The sequence below is a fragment of the Rattus norvegicus genome, chromosome 1 (genome assembly GCF_021556685.1).
Source record: "Rattus norvegicus strain SHRSP/BbbUtx chromosome 1, alternate assembly SHRSP_T2T, whole genome shotgun sequence".
NCBI classification, from domain to species: domain Eukaryota; kingdom Metazoa; phylum Chordata; class Mammalia; order Rodentia; family Muridae; genus Rattus; species Rattus norvegicus.
In genome coordinates, this window is record NC_141534.1 from 177766920 (window position 1) to 177791509 (window position 24590).

The 24590-nt window shown below is 47.1% G+C and overlaps 1 long non-coding RNA gene across 2 annotated transcripts in view; it reads left to right on the plus strand.

Annotated features, from left to right (window-relative positions):
* LOC108349612 (uncharacterized) overlaps positions 1-24590 on the plus strand; it is a 39937-nt gene continuing 15347 nt past the window's right edge. The window contains exons 1-3 of one of the 2 annotated variants that reach the window (XR_015652346.1): positions 1-110; positions 256-382; positions 3788-4006. This is a non-coding gene — a long non-coding RNA (uncharacterized LOC108349612). Of the gene's footprint in view, positions 111-185; positions 383-3787; positions 4007-24590 lie in introns of those variants that run through there. The other variant, XR_015652345.1, reaches the window with a different exon arrangement.

A 24590-nucleotide genomic window follows, 5' to 3' on the forward strand; every position in this document is an offset into this window, starting at 1 on the left:
GAGCCTGTGGGAGACATTTTGGTTTTAAGCCACAGCACTGATATCAGACAGACATGCGCTTTGAAGACTCTGCCCCCGCAGTCTGCAGCTGGGCTGGACTCGAAGCTCAGGTTCAGTGAGGCTCCCTCCTTCCAGTCCTACATGCCTGTCCTATGAGTTCATTCTCTGTTTACTTTTTTATTTTTAACTTCGCCATGTACGCTGATGTTACGGTTTGATTCTAAAATGTTCTCTGTTGCTAAAATTCCTTTCAAGGGGAAGATGCAAGCCAAGTCCAGCCTTCTCCTAAAACGAAGGTCCAAACCACAAAAGGAGGCACACCTCTGCCGAAGCTCACTCCGGGGCAACCAATGAGTGTATTTGGTTTCCTTACAGAACACAGGTAAGGGGTTACTTACAGGGGTGTGGGTGCTCCTTCCCCAGGAGAACACACCTGAAAGGCCTTACCCAGTAGGGAGGAGGGCTTTCCCAGAGCTGCACAAGTGGAGCCTTTCTTCTCCCCTAGTACCCCCCCCCATACCCCAGACCCCCCCCCAGGTCATGTACGACTAAGGCAGAGGTGCATACAGTAGGTAGTAGGGAGTGGTTGGCTAGGGTTTTGGGGCCCTCCCACCTCTCTTTCATGGGGGGTGTAAACAGTCAACAAACCCAGCTCGGCTAATCCTTTACAGGGGTTTATAGCTGAACCCCCCAAGATGGTGGCTGCTTGGCTCAGAGGACAGTCACTAACAGCACCCAACAGGATCATATTTTGAGTGCTTGCTCCCCAGCTGCTGACACTACTTTGGAGGCTGCGAAAGCCTTAGGAGGTGAGGCCTACCTGGCAGACGTGGGTCACTCAGAGTGGGCCTCTGTACTATTTTCTTGTCAGTGTGACGACACGCCTGGCAAAAACAAGCTAAGGGAGGAAGTGTTTGTTTTGGATCACACTTTGAGGGGAAGTCCACGGTGGAGGGGAAGTAGCAGGAACATGAGCTGGCTAGTCACATGCCCACAGTCAGGAAGCAGAAATGAATGCTGGTGCTCACCACAGACCATGGCACGGTGCTGCCCATATTTAGGGTAGGTCTTCCCCTTTTTGGTTAAACCATTCTAGAAACACCTTTCTAGACACACTGAGAAGCATGTTTCTAAGATGATTCTAAATATAGTTGAATGGTCAGTGAGATGGCTTAGTGAGTAAAGACGCTTGCTGCCAAGCCTGAGGACCTGAGTTCAGTCTCTACGACCCACACGGTGTAAGGATAGAACTGACCCCCTTAAGTTGTCCTCTGACCTCTGTATATATGCAGTGACAGGCATGCATGCATTCATATGCCATATACTTTTATATATGAATAAATAAATGTAAAAAATCCAGTTACGTTGACAGTGAATATTAACCATTCTAACCTCTGAAGTTTAGACCCATGATTCCTGCTACCCTGTGTTTTTTCTAATCCACCTTGATATGAATGGTCTCTGTCACATGTTTCTACACTGTCATGAACTGAGCCATGCTACTATCCCTTTCCTACCATGTGGACTGAAGCCCTCTGAAACTGTGAGCCAAAATAAGTTGCTTCTGTCCTATATCTTGTCACTGTCATGGAGAAATGAAAGTCTATGTAAATGAAGTCATTCAAAACATTGTGCAAAGTCAAAGTTTCTACGCTCGTGTTCATCCTTCACTTTAGAACACTTCTGTAGTTGGGTAGCAGAATAACACAATAGCAAGTGATGACTACAGTGATTCACTCACTCACTCCTGGGTAGAACACCAGCAGGCCAAGGTCTTCCTCCATTAGGAGGTCCAACAGTGAACACCATTTGTCCTAGTTTGTCTTCTGTTGCTGTGAGAAGCCCTATGACCAAAAATAACTTGGGGAAAAAAGTATTTTTCTTTTTACATTGTACAGTCCGTCATTAAGGGAAGCCAAGGAAGGATTCTCGAGGCAGGAACTGAGGCAGAAGCCAAGGAAGATCCCTGCTTACTGGCTCGCTTCCACACTTATATTCCGTTACCTTTCTTATCCGATCTAAGACTACATACCTAGGAGTAGCACTGCCCATAGTGGGCTAGGCTGTCCTTCACAAATTAGCAATCAAGAAAATGCCCCATAGACATAGCATCTGGTGGAGACAGCTCCATGACTAAGGTTCCCTCTTCCCAGGTGTCTCTAGTTTGAGTCGGTTGACAAAAACTGTCCAGCATACCAATCTAGGAGGGTGTTCATCTGTCCCAGATGCTTCTCCACTATAGTGTTTCTGTTCTTCTCAGTATGGATCAAAGACCACCCATTCCACCTGCCTTTTCACCAGTCTCTTCTTCCTTTTCCAGAGGAGGAGGTTTTCTAACAAAGGAGGTATATCAGAAGAGAACAGTTTATGGGATTTTTACTTGGTACTAGATGATTATGCAGCTCCATGTGGGTAGACAATATGCTGACACACCTTCATTTAACACAGACTTGGGGTTCCATGTTTGACAGTCAGACTTGGACAAGTGATGACTGAGGTTTGACCATCAGGAATGGATACTGTCTAGGGGAACACACACACTGCTTCCATCAGTTGTGTGTCCATCCACATGGCAAGGTCTTCCTGTTGGGAGAGATCAGCCTGGCCCTTGTGATAAAACACCATGACCAACAATAACTTGAGAAGGAAAGAATGTATTTCAATTTACAGTTCGTAGCCCATCATGAAGGAATGTCAGGGCAGAAACTTAAGGCAGGAACCTGATGGCAGGAACTGAAACAGAGAACATGGAGTAACAAAACCTAACAGCTTGCTCCTCCAGATTTGCTTAGTTTGCTTCTTATACACCCCAGTGCCCAAGTATGACTCTGCTCAAAGTGAGCTTGGCCCTTCCACATCAGTCCTCAATCCAGGAAATGCTTCACAGGCCAGTCTGATGGCGTCATTTTCTCAATTGAAGTTCTCTCTTCTCAGATGATTCTAGCTGGTGTTGACAAAAATTCCAAACCAACATAATCTTCTAGAATCTTCTCCCAGTCTTCTTACTACTGCAGCCTTTACATCTATCTTGAAGAGGGATCAATATTCTCCATGGTCCTGGAACTTCATGCACACAGACTGAATTTCTGGAACCATTCCCCATTCTCTCTGAAAATCCAAATTTGGATTCCACTGGCTCAGCAGTTGGGCCAGCATGCTGCAGCTCCTTTATAGCCACCATGGCATTCACATTTGTCACAAACCACATTCTTTTGCAAAGTCAATCTTGTTGCATCCTTGCATTGTTATTGAAGTTTACACACAACATGTTTGCCTCTCTTTTCTCTTTGCATCCTCCCTTCATTTCCTCCAGAAAAAATCCAAAATGTCCTCAAGGGACTCCTTAGTGCCACCGTCTCTCCCTCTAAATTACCTGTCTGCCTTTTTTGTTACACAATTCTCTTGGGAGCAGAAACAACATTGGTATCCTTAATTCTTCCGTGATAGTGTTAGGTTTGATTCCCCAACCCCATAGGGACTCATTTCTTTCACTATGTTCTACAGCTTTCCAGTGGGCTAGGCATGCTAAGTTAATATAGTAGCAGCTTAGGCAGCCACCATCCTTGGCCTCTTACTGACTGTTCTAGAAGGTTCCATGTGAGCTCATTCTAATAACATTTGGCACAGGCTGACTTGCCTGCTCCATTGTGTCAAGCTGTCATTGTGTTGATCTGTGCCCAACAGTCAGCTGCCTCTTTCATTTGTGTTCCTTTGGTTGGTTGTATGAGTCACTGGGAATCCATAGATAGCAAGTCTTCTCTTCTGGAATTTGTCCCTGATGTTCTAGGGAAGGCTGCTGATATTGCAAAACCAAGTTCTGTCATGTAAACACGTCCCAGAGTATTGTGGGTCATCCTTCCTTCATCAACTCATCAGCCTGTGACCCAGCCAGAGTCCAAGAGCTCTGCCCCCTGTGAAGAGCGAGGGAAGCGGCGGCATTCCTCAGCCATTTGGTTTTCATTTCCATCTCATCATCCAGGAAGGTATTTCCTGAGTGTACTCATGGGTGAGTTTTCTCATTCAGGGGCTGAAATGACATGGTCCACATTTCTGAAATGGGTCTCCAAGGTTCCTTTAGGTACAGAGTCTATTCTAACAACTCCTCATTTCTTAGACATGGTTTCTACCACTTTATGCTCAAAGCTAAAGTTATCCCATCCAGCCATCATTCATCCATCCACTCATCATCTATGCATTACCTATACATCACTATCTATCCATCTAGGCAACCAGCATTCATCCATCCATCCATCCATCCATCCATCCACCTGTCCATCCACCCACCCATCCATCCATCCGTCCATCCATCCGTCCATCCATCTATCCATCCATCCATCCATCCATCCATCCATCCATCCATCCATCCATCCATCCATCCATCCAGGAAGATTCTCTGCCAAGATTTGAGCTAGACAGTAGGAACATGGTGTGAGAAATGGTCTCTTCCCTCAAGGAATCTTGTTCTCTCTACCAAGCCCCAGTTCTGTCTCTCAGGACTCTCTGAAGTGCCTCCTTCCAATCTATGCTCATGAGAATCAAAAGCAGGGAAGACTGACAGGAAACATACAAGCATATCATTATTGTTAAAATATGCCTAACTCAAGTTGGCTAAATGCTCTGTAGGAAATAAAGGGGAGACCAAAAGGGAGCAAAAGGTTAGTAGGAAGGACCTACTTTGGATGGGTGTCAGCATAAACTCTTTTGGAGATGACCCTGAAGTTGAGATCTGAGGACTTGGTTAGAGGATCAACAACATACACAATCACACAGAAGGTAAAAAAAAAATGTTAAGGCCAGATGTGATACACACCTATAATCCTAGTGCTTAGATGGTTGAGGCAAGAGGCTCAGGAGTTCAAAGTCATCCTTGCCTGTATTATATTTGTGACCAGCCTGACCTATATAGTGAAACACCCTCTTTAAAAAAACCAAGGCTCTGAGGGAATAAAGAAAACATGTTACAGAAAGACCAGTTGAAGAACAGTCCAGAAAGAGTTGAATGAAGTGGGGTGACATTTGAATGCAGGAGACACAGCTGAAGAAAAAAGCTATGGGAAGACAAGTACTGGCCAGGAAGTTTCCATAAAGGTCTATCAGGAAGTGGATGGTGGCTTGGTCTCATCTCACGGGAAGTCCAGTTCAGTGAGCGAGGAGCCTTCATGCCTGACTCCCAGGTTGCTCGAACCTGAAGTCATTCGATGGAGGCAGAGTGGCGCCAAGCATCCAGAGATCAGCCTTGGTTGGTGTCTCTCAGAGAAAGCATCCGAGCAGCTCTAGCAGATGGGAGCATTGGGGAACATTGAAGTTGGGAGATGTGTTCACTGAGAAGAGGCAGAGCGGGAAGAGTCTTCTCATCCCATCCCCATAAACTGAACCCTAGCATCCAGGTCCTGCAAAACTTCCAGAGTACAGGGCTCAGGGTTTTGGGTTCTCTGTCATTCTCCTTTGAGGGTCCCTGCAGGCTCAGGGCTGCTCGCAAGTGATGAGTCTGCTAGGGCAGGGGAATTTTCCCTTCTCTAGGGGACTGGCTTTTCCAAGGATTGTTCTAAATTCCACTGGTGAGTCTTTGCTCTGTCCTGGAAACAGCTCCTCTTTATGTAAGCCCTCTCAGAAAGTGACGAATCCTGGAAGAATGCTTCAGTGTTCAGATGTAGCCCAGGCAGAGGGCACTGATTGCTGACGGCTTAGAAGCAGGAACAGAGGATGTGCCACGGGCAGAGCTGGAAAATGGATGCAGGTGGCCTCTGAGTCATCAGCTCTAGTTGGGGGGGAGGGGCACTCATCCTCCCCATGTTCCAGACAGAAAGGGGACATTGGAAAAGGAAGGGGCACGTCACTTCTGAGGGGTAGGAGAACACAGCGTGCCTCTCTGGCTTCCAGGTCAGGGGTGATTTCTTGCTGAGAGCTCTGAATTTGCTTCAGGGCTGAGCTCAGAGGACCTGGGTTCTTGATGCCCCCATTCTTGGCTTTAAAGGACACACCAGGGAGGGGAAGAGTTGTTTATGACTAGCCAATTGTTTCTGCTTATTAAACACAGAGATTCCCAAGCAACTTCTTCAGGGAGAAAGTCTCCACCTCCCCATTGTGGGTAATCCTAATATTTAAACAAGATCTCTCTTTCTTCTCCCCACCAGTGGAATCAGTGGTGGATAAGGGACAATAGTGTTGACAACAGCTATGGAATGTTGTTGGAGGGATAGAAAGATGGTAAGATGTGGAAACTCACTAAGAGTTTGGGTACTAGCCTGGGTTACAAAGTGTAACTGTTGTAAAAACCAAATACCAACCAACCAAACAAACAAACAAATAAAGCCAAAAATAGTACAAACATCAACTTTCAGAGATGGTTCTTGGTGGCTTTCTCCCTCATTGACCTTTCTCCTGTCCTCAACTACTTCACCTTAGTGTTAAATCCAGTTCTACCTCTAGGGATGAGGCAAGACAAAAGAGGCAGGAAGTTTAGTCATTGGCTTCTCTGGGTATATTGCAGCTCAGGAATGATGGGCCCTAAATCACTGTCTACAGAGCCCCACCACTTCCCTTTCTCCGCTCTGTCTGTTGAGGACTCGGGTCCTCACATTCTGAGCTACCTCCTCTTTAGAGTCTTGCAGAGTTAGGGCGCCTCTTCTGGACCAACATTTAGTGACCGCCTAATTCTTCAGTTCGTGCTTAGCCTACCTCTGCTACTTCTCTGCTCTCCCTTCTTAGTTTGCCCTGCCTCCGCTGGCTCCTTGCTGCTCTCCCAGTGTACCACCTTGGGAGCTCTACCTTTGCTGGCTCCTCTCTGGAGCTGCTTTCCTCACTCAGGGCTTCCTGGCCTACCTCCTACCTCCTTTCAAATGCCACTTTAACAGTAGCCTCTGTGCACCTTACACCAGCCAGACCCTCTTCACCTGCCTCTCTTGGTCCACTCTCCTTGCTGGGCTCAGTTTCTCTCCAGAGCCTTCTCTCAACATAGAAGACATTAGATCTCAATATGCAAGTTGCCTGTCTCTCCTAGAGTGCAATTGTCTCCTTTGTTGCTGCATTCCCAGCACCTAGAAGAAAGCTTGTTCCATGCACACAGTCAGTAAATATTTGTTAAATGAGCAAGTGAGTCACTGTGTGTGATGGAAATCGAGGTCTTGGTGACTATTTCGTTCTGATATGTAATCTTCGATGTGAATGCTTGTCGTCTGTGTCAACATTTTATTTTAATCAAATCCATTTTCTGGTAGCTTTCTCTCATGGCTGCAAGAGACTCCCTCAGCACTGGGCATGAGCCAGGCTGTTCCTGGAAGGATCACAAGGAGCAAATGCTCAACCTGGTACCCAGGGCCCTTGATGTCCTCAAAGTACTTGGTGCCACTGAGGGAAGCTAAGGTTGCACCCTTGTCTATGAATGAAGTAGAAGGAGAGAGTGTATTAATCAGGTTATCCAGAGGGATAGAATTCTGTGCGCGCCTGTGTGTGTGTGTGTGTGTGTGTGTGTGTGTGTGTGTGTCTGTGTGTGTCTGTGTGTGTCTGTGTGTGTGTGTGTGGAGAGAGAGAGAGAGAGAGAGAGAGAGAGAGAGAGAGAGAGAGAGAGATCTGAGTAATGTAGAATGCTTATATATACATCTCCTAGGGATTTTCACCAGGAGAGGTTTGTTCCAGAGAGTTGACACATGTCATTGTAGAAGCTGACACGTCTGTAGTTCTTGTTTCAAGGCAGACTGGCAGGGCAGAGATAGAGGCAGTCTCTGTGTTGTAGTCTCAAGGCCAAACTCCTGCTCTAAAACACAGTCTTTGCTCTTAGAGACTTAGGCTCATCAGATAAAGCCTACCACCCGATGGCATGTGATCTGCTTTATTCAAAAGTCTGCTAGTTTAAAGGGTTATTTATTTATGTTATGGGCACGGGCATTTTGCCTGTATGTACATATGTGGACCATGCGAGTTCCTAGTACCAGAGGGCATCAGGATATGGCATTAGGTCCCCTAGAATTGGAGTTACAGGCTTGTATGAGCTGCCACGTGGATGCTAGGAACTGAGCCTAGGTCCTCTGAAGAATCAGCTAGTGTTCATAACTGCTGAGCCGTCTCCCCGAACCTGAGTCTACGGATTTAAATACTAATCTACCTCTACAGCAGTATCCAGGCTGGCATCTGAGCCTGCTGGGCTCCATTCCCTAGCTTACAGAAGTAGCGGCCCTGGGGACCCAGTGTGGCGGCAGTGCAAGAGCGAGCAGTGCAGAGCGAGCAGTGCAGAGCGAGCAGTGGCCTGGCAGCTGCTGTGTGTTACAGTTAGGAGTTGCTGCTAAGGTTCTTCTGGGGCAGTGAGATCAGTGTTCAAGAGGGTCTAGGAAGGGATGGAGAACTCCTATGTGGTTCTGGCTTAACCCCTAGTGTGGCCCCATTCAACAACTTTCGGCTCACTTCCTTTAGAGTGGAAGTCATTACCCATAGGGAATGGAAGTCAGGGAAGCCAGAGGGTGCCTGGCAGCTCAAGGGCTGCTGAGCACAGAGGACTGGGGACAGCTAGGACCTGAAGGTCACCCAGAGCTCAAGGGTAGGCTAAGTGGAAACAGGGATGTGGGAGGGTGGCCTGGAGGCTGCACTCATTAAGAGAGTGGCTTGCAGCTGGTTCCTCTTGGTGACCTCGTCCCAGGCCCACACACACTGGGGTTGCCCTGCAGGCTCCCCACCTTCCATGACTTCCTAAAGAGAACACTTCCTTCCTGCTGTCCTCTGCTCCTGGTCTAGTTTCCTCAAGGTACTTTCTAAGCTATATTGAGGGTGCTGATGTCGGCCCCACCGTCTCCAAGAGACTATGATTTCTTAGGGGCAGCTTTGCCCTTCTATCAACCTTGGGTCTCCTGGGCCCTTGTTGTATCTCTATTTATATCTAATATATACATGTATGTATGTATATATATATTATCAATCACCTCACAGTTTACATATTCATTAACTAATTAACATATCCACAATCTCCAGTCTCTCTTTCTCCTCCTTCCAATTTTAGGTTAATACTTAACTCCCACTCTCTCAACAAATTTACAGTGTAACATGCTCTATGCTGGATTTCTCTATTTGTCCCATAAAGCCACAACTCTATGCCCTTTGACCCTCCCACTGTTGTCGCTCACTATTCTCCTGCTGCTATATGTTGACTGATTACATTTGTTTGTTTATTCAGAATGTGTGTGTACACCACAGTGAGTATATGGATGTCAGAGGACAACTTTTGGGATCCGTCTCCTCCTTCTACCATCTAGGTTCAAGGAATAGAACTCAGACCACTTGGCTTGGTGAAAAGCACTCTTAACCAACTGAGCCATCTTACCAGCTCTATTGTTCAATTAAAAAACAAGCCTGGATCCCATACATAACGGGTTTCACGCAACGTTTTTTTCATTTGTTTAGCTTATTTCATTACAGCTCAATGTCTTTTAAATTTACCCACGTCATTTCAAATGACAAGATCTCCTTTTAAGATGCTGAATAATTCCATTGAAAACACTCGCATGCACACACACACACACACACACACACACGCACGCACGCGCACACACACACACACACACACACACACACACACACACAGAGACAATTTTCTTTATCCAGTCATCTGTGGATGGACACTCAAGTTGTTTCCATGTCTATTATGAGTAGTGGGCACAGGGATGCAAGCGTCATTGTGAGGTGATGACTTCCTTCCTTCTCTGTGGGAAAACTTTGCTAATTAAGGTCAAAGTTCATCGTAACTGGCTAGCCTCTGAAATCTGCTCAAAATGGAGACTTCCCCACTCTTGCCTCTACTTGATCTTATAAACTAAGGCATCAATTAGTTTATAGGATCCATTCCCTTTCTCCTGACAAAACTTGTTCAGGCAGCACCTGAAATTCCCGAAATGCTTCCCCCATGCTAATGGGCATGTCAGGTACCCTAAGACCACAGCCCATCCTGGATGTCCCTACCCTCAGTCCCCCAAAACTTTGTAAGCCTTCAATCACCCTAAGTAAGGTTGATTGGTCTACTGGCAAGCCATCCCGGTGTGACCATTCACAGAACTTCTGAAGCCCCTGCCTCTCTTCCAACGTCTCTGCTCCCACTCACCGCCCTTGTGGAGCAGGGAGAACCACACCTCTTGGATGTGCCCAGAGGCTAGCAAATTGGAAGTTCTAGTTTAGTCTTTGGAGGCATTTCCATGTTGTTTCTTCCCCACAGTGTTTGGACCAGTTTTTCTTTATGTGTGAAGGGCCTCCCTTTCTCCAGTCCTTTGCTGTCTTTTATCTCAGGGTATGAGCTTCTACCCTATTTGAGTTTTGATTGACATTCTCTTGATGATTAGCGATGGCAAGCACTTCCTCACATACCTGTCGGCTACTCACAAGCCTCCCCCCTTTTTCCCCCTCTTCTACAATCTTGACATTCCTAACCCCTCACTTCTACTGAAAAACTCTTCCTGGCTATTCTATGCTGTGTTCTAGAGAAAGGTCATCGGAAAGTCCAAACTAGGCAAAGGTGGCAGATCTGACAGGGCCCCATCTTCCCATACTCAGTCTGGGACTCACTTGCTTCCAGTGTGAGGTAGGTAGGAATAATGGCTCATTTATAAATGTTGGGATAAGCACTGGCTCAAGGGTCAGCAGGAAATACCTCAGCATCCAGGAGTCCCAGGATGTGCGCCATGCTGCCTGCCTCCTGTGTACATTGCTGGAGACTCAGGACTGTCTTCAGAGATCCCGGTCATGAGATACATACATGCCTGTACTGACAGTTATGGCTGTCTGACCTGTGACCAACCACAACTATCTTTCTATCTATAGATGGGGACAGTCATGGGAGGGCCAACGTGCGAATATTCTGAACAGTGCTTTTGCACATCTGTCCTTCATAGATATTGGCTGTTCTTAAGACCAAAATGTCCTGGTCTCTGACCCAGTTCTTTATTTTATTTTGGAGCGGGGTAGGGTATCTGTCAACATGTTTGATGAGGCAAAGGATGAAGTGTTCTAGCTGGGGGTGGGCAGCAGCTCTGAGGACAGTAAGTTCTTAATCAACCACTATGTGTTGACTTGACGTTTGTTATATGAAGATGGTACAGTACATTGTGAGAGTCATAAAAGAAATTGCTCCCCTGCCAGCTGTTTATTGGGTACCCTTTGCATATCTGTCTGTGTTCTAGACATTGGGGATATGTGGTGATCTGGACAGCTAGATTCTTGCTTTCATGGAAATTCTGGGTCTTTTGTCTGGTGTCCTGGCTTATCTTACATGAGCCTAGTTTCAGGATCTCCTAAATCAGGAGTCAAATGGCTTCTCTTTCTCCATCACTGTTGCTGGCCTTAATTCAGTCCCGTGCTGTGAGTTGAGTGCTAGGCTTAGCAGTAGCTCCGCCAAGGCCTTTGGAGACCAGAGCCACATCTGATGTAGGAAAATGGAAATCTTAGCAGCCTGGGACTTGGGCTATCTATGCCCTTCCTCCAATGTATTTGGCAACCTGGGATCCTCCCCTGTACTGGGCCACATACACATTGCACTTCAGATAGTGGAATGAGTTGCCTTTCCTTGACAACCCTATGGCAATGTCTGATTTTCATTCAAACATGTACCCAAACATATCAGGGAAGGGGAGGCAGGGTCCCATCCTGCCTAAACTTCTTTTTGCTGCATACACAGCAAAGTAAACTGATTCTCCCAGGGAAACAGGGGGAAGCATTATTTATTATCTTATGCCTGTGCATAATTGGACTTGCATATGATTATAGTCAGATAAATCACAGGAGAGGGCAGACTTCTAGTGAACAGAGGCTTACGTCATGGAGTATGGCTGCTCTTTGGACATTCTGCCCAAAGTGGCCTGTGCTCCCTTGCAGAGTGTCCTGCACAGTCTCTTCTCGCTGCTTCACTGCTGTGTGCTCAATTCTTTCAATAACATACCGAGATCCTGGAAGTCCAAGTCTAGATAGCTAGTGGTAGCTAGCAACACATCCACCCATTTCCTCCAGTTGGCTGTCCCCATACCTTGGGCTCTGGGCTTTGTCAGGGATGGGTTCACCCAGAGCCAAGTGTGGCTGAGCTCAGGGCTGGCTCTTCTGCTTCTCTTCTGCATTGCTCTACAAGAATTCACCAACAACGAATTCTCTAGCCTCAATTTCAGGCGACAGTGTGTCTTCCTGAGATTTCCCAGGTGCTGGCTCTGTCTCACCGTGTCCGGGATTCCAATCCCCAGTTCCCCGCTTTGGCTCAGAGCTCAGGAGTGCAGGCTTGGCTCCACTGCAACATGGAGTTGAGGATTCCCAGATGGCCCTGCTGAGACGATGGCTGCCTGGGCTGGCTCCCAGATCCAGGATGGCAGATGGAGGTGTGGGGTAGGAGGGCTCTGCGCCTGCCCCTTGTTTGCTGTGTGATGCGAGCCAAGCCTCCACAGTCAAAGCCAACCAGGATGGAACTGGAGGAGAGGTTTTGTCCTTCTAATGGCTCTTCATCCTGACCTGTGCCTTCCAAGTTCATCCCACACCAGGAGCCTGCAGCAGATGCCCAGCGCCTGCACGCTACAGACACACAATCAGGAAAGCTAGTACCCAGAGACTTTTTGGGGTCTCTTGGAATTGGGTGAGCTATAGGGTCAAGGAGTTTTGATTGTACTCTTCCCCTTCCCGAGTTCTGGTGTGGCTCTGGCAGTAGAGGTAGGAGACAGTGACGAGGATGAGCATGTAGCAGTGAGAACTGAAGTGCCAGCCTCACAAGGATTAGTGGAGAGGCCTCGGGTGGACATTCAGAAGAGAGGAGGGATCAAAGGAGACCTGGGAGAGATCGTGGACAGGGGTTGGACTCATAGACCAGAGACTACTTGGCATCCAGATCTCAGGGGACAGCACATCCTATCTGCCTCAGACCGTACCCTGCTCTGGTTGATGGGCTCACAGACATACATGTTCCAGTAGCGGTCTCTCTCAGGTGTGTGCATGTGCAACATGTGGAGGTCAGAGGACAACTTGTGGAGCTGGTTCTCTCCTTTGTGCTTTACTTGGATCTTAGGGATCAAAACTCAGACTCCCAAGTTTGTGCACAAGCACCTTTATTTGCTGAGTCATGCCACCAACCCAACACCTTGTTTGTTAAGACAGGTCTCCCACTTGCCTGGATCTCAAATAGGCTGGGCTAACTGGCCAGCGAACCTCAGGGATTCACCAGTCTTCACCTCCGTGGTGCTAAGTTACAAATGCATGGGCGATGGCTGCCTTTCTTTTCTTTTTATTGATTCTTTGTGGATTTCACATCATTCACCCGACCTAGTTATCTCCCTGTCCCTCCATATCTGCCCTTTGCCCTTGTAACTGCTTCCTCCAAAAGGAAAAAAAAAATCCCACCAGTTCAGTGTGTCACAGTGTATCACACCATATATCTTTTTGCCCTAAGTGCTTCACTTGCAATGTTTGTTGCAATGAGTCATTGGTCTGGTTCGAGGTCTCTGGCTTCTGCTGCACCATTGATACTGGATCCTCACCAGACTCCTCTCGGATATCCTGTTGTTGCCTTGTGTCATGGAGACACTGCTGCTTTGGTTCCAAAGGACCAGTCTCTTCATGTTCTTCAGCAGCTTAGAAATGGGGTAGACATTGGGGTGGGCCAACTCTAAGCACTGGATCTGGGCCTGGCTGATAGCTGAGTTGGTCAGCCCACAGTTCTACTGAGCCCACGCCACCAGGGTGAGCTCTGCTGCTTTGCCCAGGTGAGGGGCAAGGCCTCAGGAGTATGGCTGGCTTTATTATTTTTTTTTAAAGAATGTATTTATTTTATGTATGTGAGTACACTGTAGTTGTCTTCAGACACACCAAAAAAGGGCATCAGATCCTATTACAGATGGTTGTGAGACACCATGTGTGTGGTTGCTGGGAACTGAACTCAGGACCTCTGGAAGAGCAGTCGGTGCTCTTAACCACTGAGTCATCTCTTAGCCCCAAGTATGGCTGGCTTTTTAAGAAGGGGTTCTGGGGGGTTGGGGATTTAGCTCAGTGGTAGAGCGCTTGCCTAGCAAGCGCAAGGCTCTGGGTTCGGTCCCCAGCTCCGAAAAAAAGAAAAAAGAAAAAAAAAAAGAAGGGGTTCTAGGGTCAGAACTCAGGTCTTCTTGCTTGTGTGGCAAGGGCTTTAGCTGTTGAGCTATTTCCCCAGCTGTCAACATTGGTGTCTTAGAGAACTGCAAGATTTCAGCATTGGACTTGCACTAGGAGATGAAGCATGGGGGTGCCAGTAGCCATTTTCCTTAGATGTGAAATTGAGATGGATAGAAAGGGAAGAGAGCCGTCTCTGTAGCCTTGTATGTTGGTTTGCTGGAAGCTAAATATCACAGGGCCTTTCTCCCCTTTAATTTATTATTTTATTTTATCTTTCAATAAGGCAGTTTAGGATTTGTTGATCTCTTATAAGCAGAAAATTAATATGTGAAAGACAACCCAGGATAAAATTCATGTCCTGAAAGACCAAAGTATTAGGGTAAGACTCCCTTGCATCTCTTCTGGTAGTCACAGTGGTCCCTGGAACCACTTGTAGGTGGCGACTGTGCAACTGGATAGGATTCATGGACCCTGACACTAACATCCTGGTGACCCTCCACAGCTGCTCCACAACTCCAGGGTGTGACCAGAGCCAGTGCCCCTGAACACTGGCACCCTTACCTTGTCATAATACAGGGATCTCTGGCTAGGAAGAGATTGGCTCACTGTTGCCAACCTGGTGGGCTAAGATAAACCTGCTCACAGTTCAGTGAAGGGGATTTAGGTCGATGCCAAGACTTGGACTTGCTGAGCACGCTGCAAGGGGGACTTCTTCTGAAGCCCCACTCGGAAACAAAGGTTGAGTGAGAAACCCTGAACATTTTGATGTCCATCCTAGCATCCAAGCTACCCTTCGCTGGTTCTAACATAACCTCTGACATCACTTCTCCAATAGACACATGGAGCTCTACCTGGCAGAGGAGGGCTGATGAGACAGAGTCTGGGGCTTCTGGCCTGCCCGGGCTCCCAAGAGCCTTGGAGCAGAGGAAGACAGAGATGGGATGTGCTGGAGTACCAGAACATTCCATATAGATTCTACAGCCTGCTCAGTTGTTCTTTTCAGAGGGGAATCTACTGTCCTCATTTCAGATGAAAACTCGGATGTCCCCCGGTTTCCCCGTGTGCACTAATGACCACCAACTTTGACTTGTTCTGATTTCCATGCAGGTTAATTTTCTCGTAACAGTACTTGGCATCCTAGTCTGTTTTCCATTGATGTGATCAACATCAGGAGGGTTTATTTGGTTCATACATCTGATCACAGCTTATCATTGAGGGAGTCCGGTCAGGAACTCAAGTAGGAGGAAAGGCAGGGACCATCCAGGAAAGCTTCTACAAGTGTGCTTCCCATGATGCACTCTGCTTGCTTCTTATCGTCCAGGCCCACCTGCCCAGGGGCAGCCTTACTCACCGTGGCCTGGATCCTTCCACAGCAAGGATTGACTAAGTCTGTGCCCCACAGACTTGTCTACAGTCCAATTCAATGGAGGATTTTTCTCACTTGAGGCTCCCTCTTCTCAGATGACCTTAGTTTGTGTCAAGTTAACAAAAAACTACCCAACACACATAAACACCTTGGAACTGATGCTCGATCTGTGAGCTGGAGAAAGGATGATTTGTTGCTGCTGCTGCTGTTGTCTTTCTGTGGCCACGTGTTGTGTTGCAGCTAGTGAAGAAAGGGCTGGGCTTCTGCCTAGACACAGAGGATGCATCAAGTGCTTACAGCCCAGCATGGTTCTTTCCTTTTTATGTTTCAAGGGGACCTCAAATTCCTTGAGTACCTGAACCCTGGAGTCTGCCTGTTGCCATCAAATTGCTGCTGAAAAGGTGGCTGTGTTACTTCCAGGTCCACTCTCTCCTCTCCCTCCTAAGGACCTTATGTCTCTCAGGTTTGGAGAGAGGGGGTTAATGACCTATGTCAAGGGTGGCCTCACTGGCTAACAACACAGGAGGAACTTGGCTCGTGATGTAGTAATGAAGATAAAGGAGAGACAGATGGAATCTATGGAGTGGAGCCCCAGGCTCAACCTCACCAGCGACTAGAGGGTAGCTATGCAATGCAGGGAGGATGCCTGTGAAAGCTCAGCCAGGACCCATGGTAGGCACAATGCCGGAGTAACAAGGATGATAACTTTGCCTGTATCACATTTTCCCCTTGAGAGGCATGTACAAGAACGACCACTAGGGGGCAGGAGGGCCCGCTTTAGCACGACCGCTTGCTAGTCAGAACTGGAATGTCTCTCCTGGTCTCCGGGCCTGTGAACCCTCACTGCTTCCAGTTCATAGCTCACACAGAATAAGAGAATATAGATATGACACATAGGGCCAGTTGACGGGAATTTGGAGGTGCCTTTATGGGGCTTAGTGAAAAAGATTCCATTAGGCTTATCATTAAAATACAAAGGAAAGGAAAATTTTAGGTATTGAGTTTGTATAAAAGTCTAAATGAAAGAACCACAATTGTTTTACCACTAAACATGAGCTGCTGCAATCCAAACCTATTAGCATCTAATTATATGCTTGAAATGGCAATGTGACTTCTTCAAAGTATCCTGGAACATCATTGACAAGGAGTTTTCTTTGAACAAAGTGGTGAGACGAAACTTACAAGCAGGGGCCGGAGAGGTGGCTCAGTGGTTAAGCGCTCATGCTGTTCTTGCAGAGGAACTGAGTTCAGTTCTCAACGTCTCTGTCAGGCGACTCACACCTGTAATTCCAGCTCTTGGGGACCCCGTGCCTTTGGCCTCTGTGTGCACACTCATACACGTACACAGAATTAATTTTTTTTTTAATTTTTTAATATGGTGTCAGTCACTGCATATTTTGGCTTGGGACTCACTAGGTAGACCAGGCCAGCCTTGAACTCACAGAGATCTGCATGACTTTACCTCCTCAGTGCTGGGATTAAAGACTGTGCCACCTGCTACAAATAAATTTATAACCACTCAAAAATCTATACTAGTTGAAGCTGTTTTTTAAGATTATTAGAACTTTCTCTTCTTGTTTTCTCATCAAACACACACATATGCGCGCGCGCACGTGCACACACACACACACACACACACGTACACACTCTTGACATTTCTTGTGAGAGGCATTGGATATTTGCCCATCAAACCTTTCTTGTTCACATTCATAAAATGGTGGCTCTGTGCTGGCTTGTGGGACACACGTTTGATTGTAGAAAATCCACCTTTAGACCAAAAGTGCCCCTGAGCTGAGAAAGGCCACACAGCTGAGTAACTCTCATCCTGCTGGTCGTGTGGAGTTCTGACCTGACGTGACTCTGCCTTTCCCTCACAGACAAAAGCAGATGTGTCTGGTCTGGTATTGATACAACATGGGTGAATCTCAAAACATTATCCTGACTGAAGGAAGCCAGACACAAAAAACGCAGGCTGTGTGATTCCATTTACCTGAAGTTTGAGAAAAGTAATAACAAATGTGTACTGACAGGAAGCAGATGAACTTGTCTGGGTCAGAGGCATGGGGGGCGAAGGGTGACAACAAAGAGGCTCATGGGACATGGAGTGGACACAACAGCCTTCTTCTGAAGGCTGATTTGAATTCATGGAATTTCCGTAGGTCGCAAAATTCTTTCTTTTCTATTTTATTTGTTCCTTCCTTCCTTCTTTCCTTCCCTCTTTTCTTCCTGAAAGGACCTCATGTGCTCAGCATGGCCTCGAACTTGTACAACTGAGGATGGTCTTGAATTCTTTATTTTTTTTTAAATGTATGTATATGGATGTTTTGCCTGAATATGTGTCTGTCTGTCTGTGTACTATAAAAACATACCAAGGTGGCCAGAGGAGGGCATCGGATCTCCTGCTATTGTCGTTATAAACCTTCATGAACTGCTATATAGGTGCTAGAAATCCAGTCTGGCTTCTTTGGAAGAGCAGTGAGTGCTCAAATCTCCAGGCCTGACCTTGAACTCTTGGTCCACCTGCCTCCACCTCCCACATGCTGGGTTGGTTGCAGGAGTGCACACCACCCTGGGTTTAATTGATTCATGCAGCTCTGGGGATCAAACTACAGCTTCCTGTAAGCTCTACCCATTGAGCTACATTCCCAGTCCACAACTCTTCTTTTTCTTTTGATCTCCCCTCCAACCATTAAAAACCTGTAAAAACCATTTTTAGCTCATTGACAGGCATGGTTTGGTTGGCACAAGTCACTTGCCAACTCCTGGATTAGAACGGTATATCAGTATAGGAACTCTGAAGTTGGAGGGCTCTAGAGAGGGAGTGGGTCTCGAATGTCTGGCTCTCATCTCGTTAAGAAGCCACAGCCTTTAAATTGTGTTGCAGGCTCTCGGCTCCTACGTGCTTTGAATGAAACCCAGCTATCCTTTCAGCATTTGAAGAAGCTGGGTACTGTTCTTAGCACAGTTGGACTGTTTGACTTCTGGTCTTTTGAGTTTGACTTTCAAATTAGTTTTCAGAAACCAACAGGGTAAGGACACAACTAAAACAGTAAGAGAGGGCCATAGATTGGCATAGCATCGTGTCAGGACTGTGTCAGTCAGGCTTTGTTACTGCGACAGGCTAACTTTATGAAGGAATGATAGCATTTAGCTCACATTCTAGGGTGGAAGTCTAAGGCTGGGCAGTCCGTTGGATGGCATCGATGGGAGCGTGTGGAAAGAAGGGGTCAGATATTAAACTAAGAAGTCTTTTAATTAAGGGCTAAGCTCGTTGGTCATTTTTGTTCTGTTTGATGGTTTCACAAGGTAGCCCAGGATGGCCTGGAACTCACTGTGTAGTTAGAGCTGGTCTCAAACTCACAGAAATCCTCTTGCTTTTGCTTCTTGGAGTCCAGGCATGAGCCACAATGCCTGGCTGAGGCTCATTCTCACAACTCTCCTGAGACCCCAGGGGTCCCGTAAGACCTACCTTAATCTTTTTTAAGGGCAGCTCCCCTAGAGACTTGAGAATCTCCTACTAGGACCCACCTCATAAAGCATGACCTCCCCTCAGCGGCCCCAGCATATTTTTGACCCAACTTTGAACATAAAAGCCCTCGAAGACACCCTGGAACCACACACAAGCACAGCAGGCTATAGGCAGAAGGGTCCTAGTTAACTAATCTCTGATTTTGTTGTTTCCTTTGTTTGAGACAGTTCCACTGGGCTCCCCAGCCTTGTACTGATGTCCTGGAGTCAATGATCTCGCTGTCTCAGCATCCTAAGTACTAAGACTAGAGACAGAAGCCAAACTTTGTTCTGTTTTTATTTTGTTGTCGAGACAGGGTATTGCTTTATTTTCCAAGCTAGCCTGAAACCCTCAATCCTCTTGCCTCTGCCTCTCGAGTGCCGGGGTTCACCAGTGTGTGCTACCACACTGGCTATTAAATTTGCTTATGGATGAGGTCTGTACAAAGGCATTTGTTGGGTGACTATCTAAGACTCAGAGTAGGTACCACCTCCAGGAAGGCTGTTTACACATCACTTCTCCTAGGATCAAGGGTACAGGCTAGGGAAGTAGCTTGCTTTGTGGGATGCTTGGGTGGGTCTCTGAGATTGCATGGTACTGAGTTTTTTACACATCAGTTACAGTTTCCACTCCCAAATATCCACAGACATCTTTGCCCTTTGTTTGCTATCTTCTTTGTGAGCCCATGTCCCTGAGTTCTGGGATTCACCTTGTCTTGTTCTCGTGCTTCTCCCTGCCTAGAACTCATGTGAGGTCTGTTGGTCTTGTAACTGGGGGTTTCTCTGCAAATCAGGAATTGATTCCACAGAGAGATGTTGGAGTGTCAAGGTCAGAGCAGGGTGGCCACCCTGATTTCTTCCTCTCTCCTTTCTTTCCTTCCCTTCCCCTTGTCCATTCTCCTGGTGCCTCCATCCAGCCAATCTCTGGTAATGTCAGCTTCTTGGACCTACCTCCTCTCGGGGACTGGGCCATGCTGTTCGTATCCTGAGGCTGTCCCCCTAAAACTTTGCACAGGGCATAGTCCAGAGTATGTGCTGATAGCGTCTTTAGTGCAGTAGGGGACCACCAAGGCCTGACTGGAAACTAGAAGCTGTAGATAACCAGGCCCACTGCTTGTCCTCAGGGGACCTTGTCCATTTGGGGTACTGATCTGTTGTTGCACTCCAGAACAGATTGTTGTGTTTACTGACAGGAAACCAGGGGTGGGGGTGGGGGATGGAAACTAAGGAGGGGATCTTGTAACACCACAGGGGCAGAGAGTGATGAGGACCAGGGTAGGGACAAGGTCAGGGATAAAAATAAGGGACTCTGGCCCAGGACAGAGGCAGGGAGAACAAAGAAAAGAGCAGAGAGAGTGGGATCTCTGCCCCACCTGCCTGGGTCTCTGCTCTGGGGAACAAGGAGAGAAGCCAGCAACCTTTCTCAGGGGGCAGCCATGAACACAGCATGCTGAGTTCTGGAAGCAGCCAGGGACTACTCATGGAGGTCGGTTTGCCAGGCCCTCTGTGGGCCTTCACAGCAGGGAGTTTCAATTCTCAGGTTTCCTCTGCTGTGACTCCAGAGGATAAGCGCTGTGGGGAAGGGCAGTTTGAGGTCCAGGAAGGGGACCTCTCTGGAGCCCAGGATTTTGTGGCTACTGGGAAGCTTCAGACGGCTGAGCCCTGCAGCATGGGCCTCTGGGCCCTGCCCTGAGCTCCTGGTGCTGCAGCTTCCATCACTCTCACACAAAGGACATTAGACAGCCTTTTCGTAGCTGAGTGTGCCAAGATAAGTAATTAGGATAAAACAGACCATGTCTCTGGAGCATCAACGTGACATGAACACCGCAGTGAAATGCTACCCCCATTTATGTTCATATTAAAACGAATGTGTGATTAGGAATAATAGCCATTTTTACAGATCTGTTTACGAAAACACTGAGCCCTTACTGAAACCACACATTTAAGAGCTGTTTCCAGGGCCCAGGCCTCCGTGCTCTTTCTCAAGACCAAACTCCACACTTTGCAAATGAGGGAAATGAATGTGGGGGGAGAAGGCTTGCCTGGTTTCTGAAGGAGAGAGGAGGGTGGGCCGGTCATGCTCGATGTGAGGGCGGCAGGGTGTTTATGGTGGGGTAAAGAACTTGAAGTTGTAGGCAGTAGGTCAGACACTTTTCTCATTGCTGTAGTAAAATACTTGACAAAAGCAGCTTAAGAAAGGAAGAGCGCTGGGGCGACAGCTCATGGGTACAGTGCTCGCCAGGCAAGTACGAGGACTGCTTCAGTCCGCAGTCTACTGGACTCAGTAGTGCGGATCTGTAGTCCCAGCATGCCTTTGATGAGATAGGAGGCAAAGAGAGGAGAAACCCTAGAAGCTGTCAGTGCCCAAGTGCGGCTGCTGTGAAGACGTACCATGACCACAGCCACTCTTACAAAAGGAAGCATTTAATTGGTGCTTGTTTTCCGTTTCAGAGTTGGTTATCGTCATGGTGGGAGTCATGACATGCAGGCAGATGCGGTGCTAGAGAGGTAGCTGAGAGCTCTGTGGATCCGCGGGCAGCAGGGAGAGAGAGAGACTCTGGACTTGGATGGGCTTTTTGAAAACGTAAGACTCCCCTAATGACACACTTCCTTCAACAATGTCACAGCTGCTAGTTCTTTAAATGATCCCACTCCCTAGGGACCAAGGATTCAAATACTTGAGCCTCTGGGGACCATTCTCCTGAACGTAGGGAGTCAAATTGACAAAGATCATTACAGGGGGCTTAGCTTTTTGCTTTTGGACAATGAGGTTGGCAATAACAATCTTTTGGACTCTACACTGTTTCCAGTCAATCAGTCACAGCTACTAACAGGAAGTGTGGGCAGTGGAAGGAGTTAGGGGCTAGGAATCTAGGCACCAAGGGCCTGACTTCAACCAGCTCTTTTGATAACAACACTGAAGCTTCAGGCAAACTACTTAATACTTCTGCGCTTTACTGTCCCTACCTGTAGTATACAGTGGTCACACTAGATCTGCTCTAAACCCTTGGCTCCTGTGACATGGGTGGGGGTCACAGTTTGACTTTGCAGGACCTCTAGATTAGTTGGGCTTTACCAGAACATTCTAGAGTTCCTGAGAAAGGCATAGCCTGTAGCTCAGCCACCTACTTCTGCATAACAGAAGACCTCTATGAAGGTTTCACCAGGTTGTGAGCACAGGAGGTTGCTCTAGGCAGGGTGTGTGTGTGTGTGTGTGTGTGTGTGTGTGTGTGTGTGTGTGTGTGTGTGTCTGTGTGTGTGTGTGTGTCTGTGTCTGTGTCTGTGTCTGTGTCTGTGTGTGGTGGGTACTATAGATGATCTTTAGCCACTAGTTGGGGAGAACCCCCAATCCTGCCTGGAGGTCAGTCCCCAAAGGTATCTTTATCTCTAATAGCCTCCACTTCTGCTGCTTTCTCTAGTCAACTGGCTTCTTTGCCAGTACTGTCCAACCCGGCCACTAACCTGACAGTGTCACCCCAGCTTCTCAGCCTCCTATTCAGAGGATAGTCAGCTCCTGCAGGGGAACATGGAATCTTACCATGCAGTAGTAAGTTTGATTTAAGCCTTGCTTTGTACGGTGCCTCCCTTTCCTTCCCTTGTATGGATTATCTTTGAGTGTCTCTGAATTAGTGGGCGAAGAAGTTAATGTCCCTTGCATAGTTCTTCAGAGGGACAGGTCAGGGAGGGACTCAGGAGAGTTATGCATTCTTCTGAGGACTCAGGTCCTACCCTTTCACCCTCCCACCCTCCTGCCCTCGCTCCTATCCTCCCACCCTCCTGCCCTCCTGCCCTCCCACTCTCCTACCTTTCAGTTCCATTTCTAATCCAGGCTCAGGCTTTGGTTTCAAGACACACTGTCGGGCCACTCACTCTTCCAACAATGATCAACCTCTCTCCTGTCTGTCCTTGACCGTCATAATGTCTTCTTTCCCTCTCCCTCTCCTTCTTCTTCTCTCTCCTCCTTCCTCTCCCCCTCCCCCTCCCTCTCCCCCCCTCTCCTTGTGCTTCTCTCTATGTGTCTCTTTCCATCTCTGAGTCTTTCTGTATCTCTGTCTCTGTCTCTGTTTCTCTTTGTATCTACTGTCTGTCTGTCTCTCACACACACCACATTGACTATCATTTACCTTACTTTAGTGGATGTCAGGAGTGAATTGGATTTGACAGAAGCCACCTAGGAAAGGCTATGGCAAAGCAAGTGAGTTTCCTGGAGATGGCCCACCACTTTGCATTGCTATAATGGGTGATATCTGAGAGGCAAAGATCCCAGAGATTTCCTCCCAGGACTGCTTCTCAATGCTGATCTGCCTTTCCTGCCACTATTACACAGCCTAATGATTCCTGGGCATCAACCTACCCTCTTGGGCAAATTTCCTGCAGATCAACATGAAGACGTATGTTCATATACTAATGCTGCTTAGATGTATTAATGACTTTAAATAATTTTTTATTTGATTCAAATAATTTTAAGAAGAAAGTTTAAGGAGATGACTTAGTTGTTTTGCCACAAAGATATAATAGAGTTAGAATCAAGAATACAATGTGTCCACTCTTCATAGATTAGTAAGGAAAGACTGCATAATAAAACGTACAATAATGAGTTTTCATAAATTACACTAAGAAGAGAAATAGGCTTGGGACAGATTTATGATCAAGGAAAAACAAAACAAAGCAAAACAAAACAAAAAAAAAAGTTCATTCTAAGTCAGGCCCAAGGCTGAGGCCACAGGTGTGCACTGTGATAGTGCAAGGCCGTGTGAAACGGTTGCTCTGAACTTGTAATGAGCTTATAGAATGGAACACGGCTTTGAACTTATAATCTTCATTCTGCTATAGCTCCCTTTTGTGTAACATTTTATCTGAAGTAATTTTTTCCTTACATAGAGAACTTTTTGTCTAAAAAAAGTATAAAATGCTGAAAGTAAAAATAAAGGTTTCATGTAGCCCTTTTCTGCTTCATCCAGTGCGCATGTGTCTCTCTGTGTGTGTACCTGGTTTCCTTCCTTCCTTCCTTCCTTCCTTCCTTCCTTCCTTCCTTCCTTCCTTCCTTTCTTTTTCTTTCTTTTCCTTTCTCTCTGGCTCACAAAGAGTTAATGAACTCTGTGGCTCTTGCCTGGTCAATGAGAGTCAAAGACTAAGAGTAAAAAGTAACTAAGTTTCTTTTCTTAAGCCCCTGTTGCTATTAGCAGGAGTCAATTGCCAGAGGCCATCAGCTTTTAGCTTTAGGAGAGCAAAAGAGAGTTAGTTTCAGGTCCCCGGAACAGTAAGAGAAAGTTAAAGGACAAAGGTCAGCAGCCTTGGTCCTTCCTCCAGTGCCGTGTCCCACCTGTGTACGTGACTGCAGGGTAGGACTCGGGCAGGTGTTCCTCCTCCCTGCTTCATGAGAAGTCTTAGTCATGTATGATACAATCTCCAGTCATCACTGATCCCTCAGAACTGTTCTTGTGAAGAATCCGTACACTACCTCATCAAACTGTCACTTTACCGTCTTCTTGGTTCAAAGTCACTCACTCCTGGCATTCTAGGCAGCTGGCCACTGGCCCTTTGTTCCTCATGCAAACACATCTCTCCTACCTATCGGCCTTAACACATAGGGTGGGCCCTCAGGAGTGTGCAAGTCTTTCCCACAGAACTA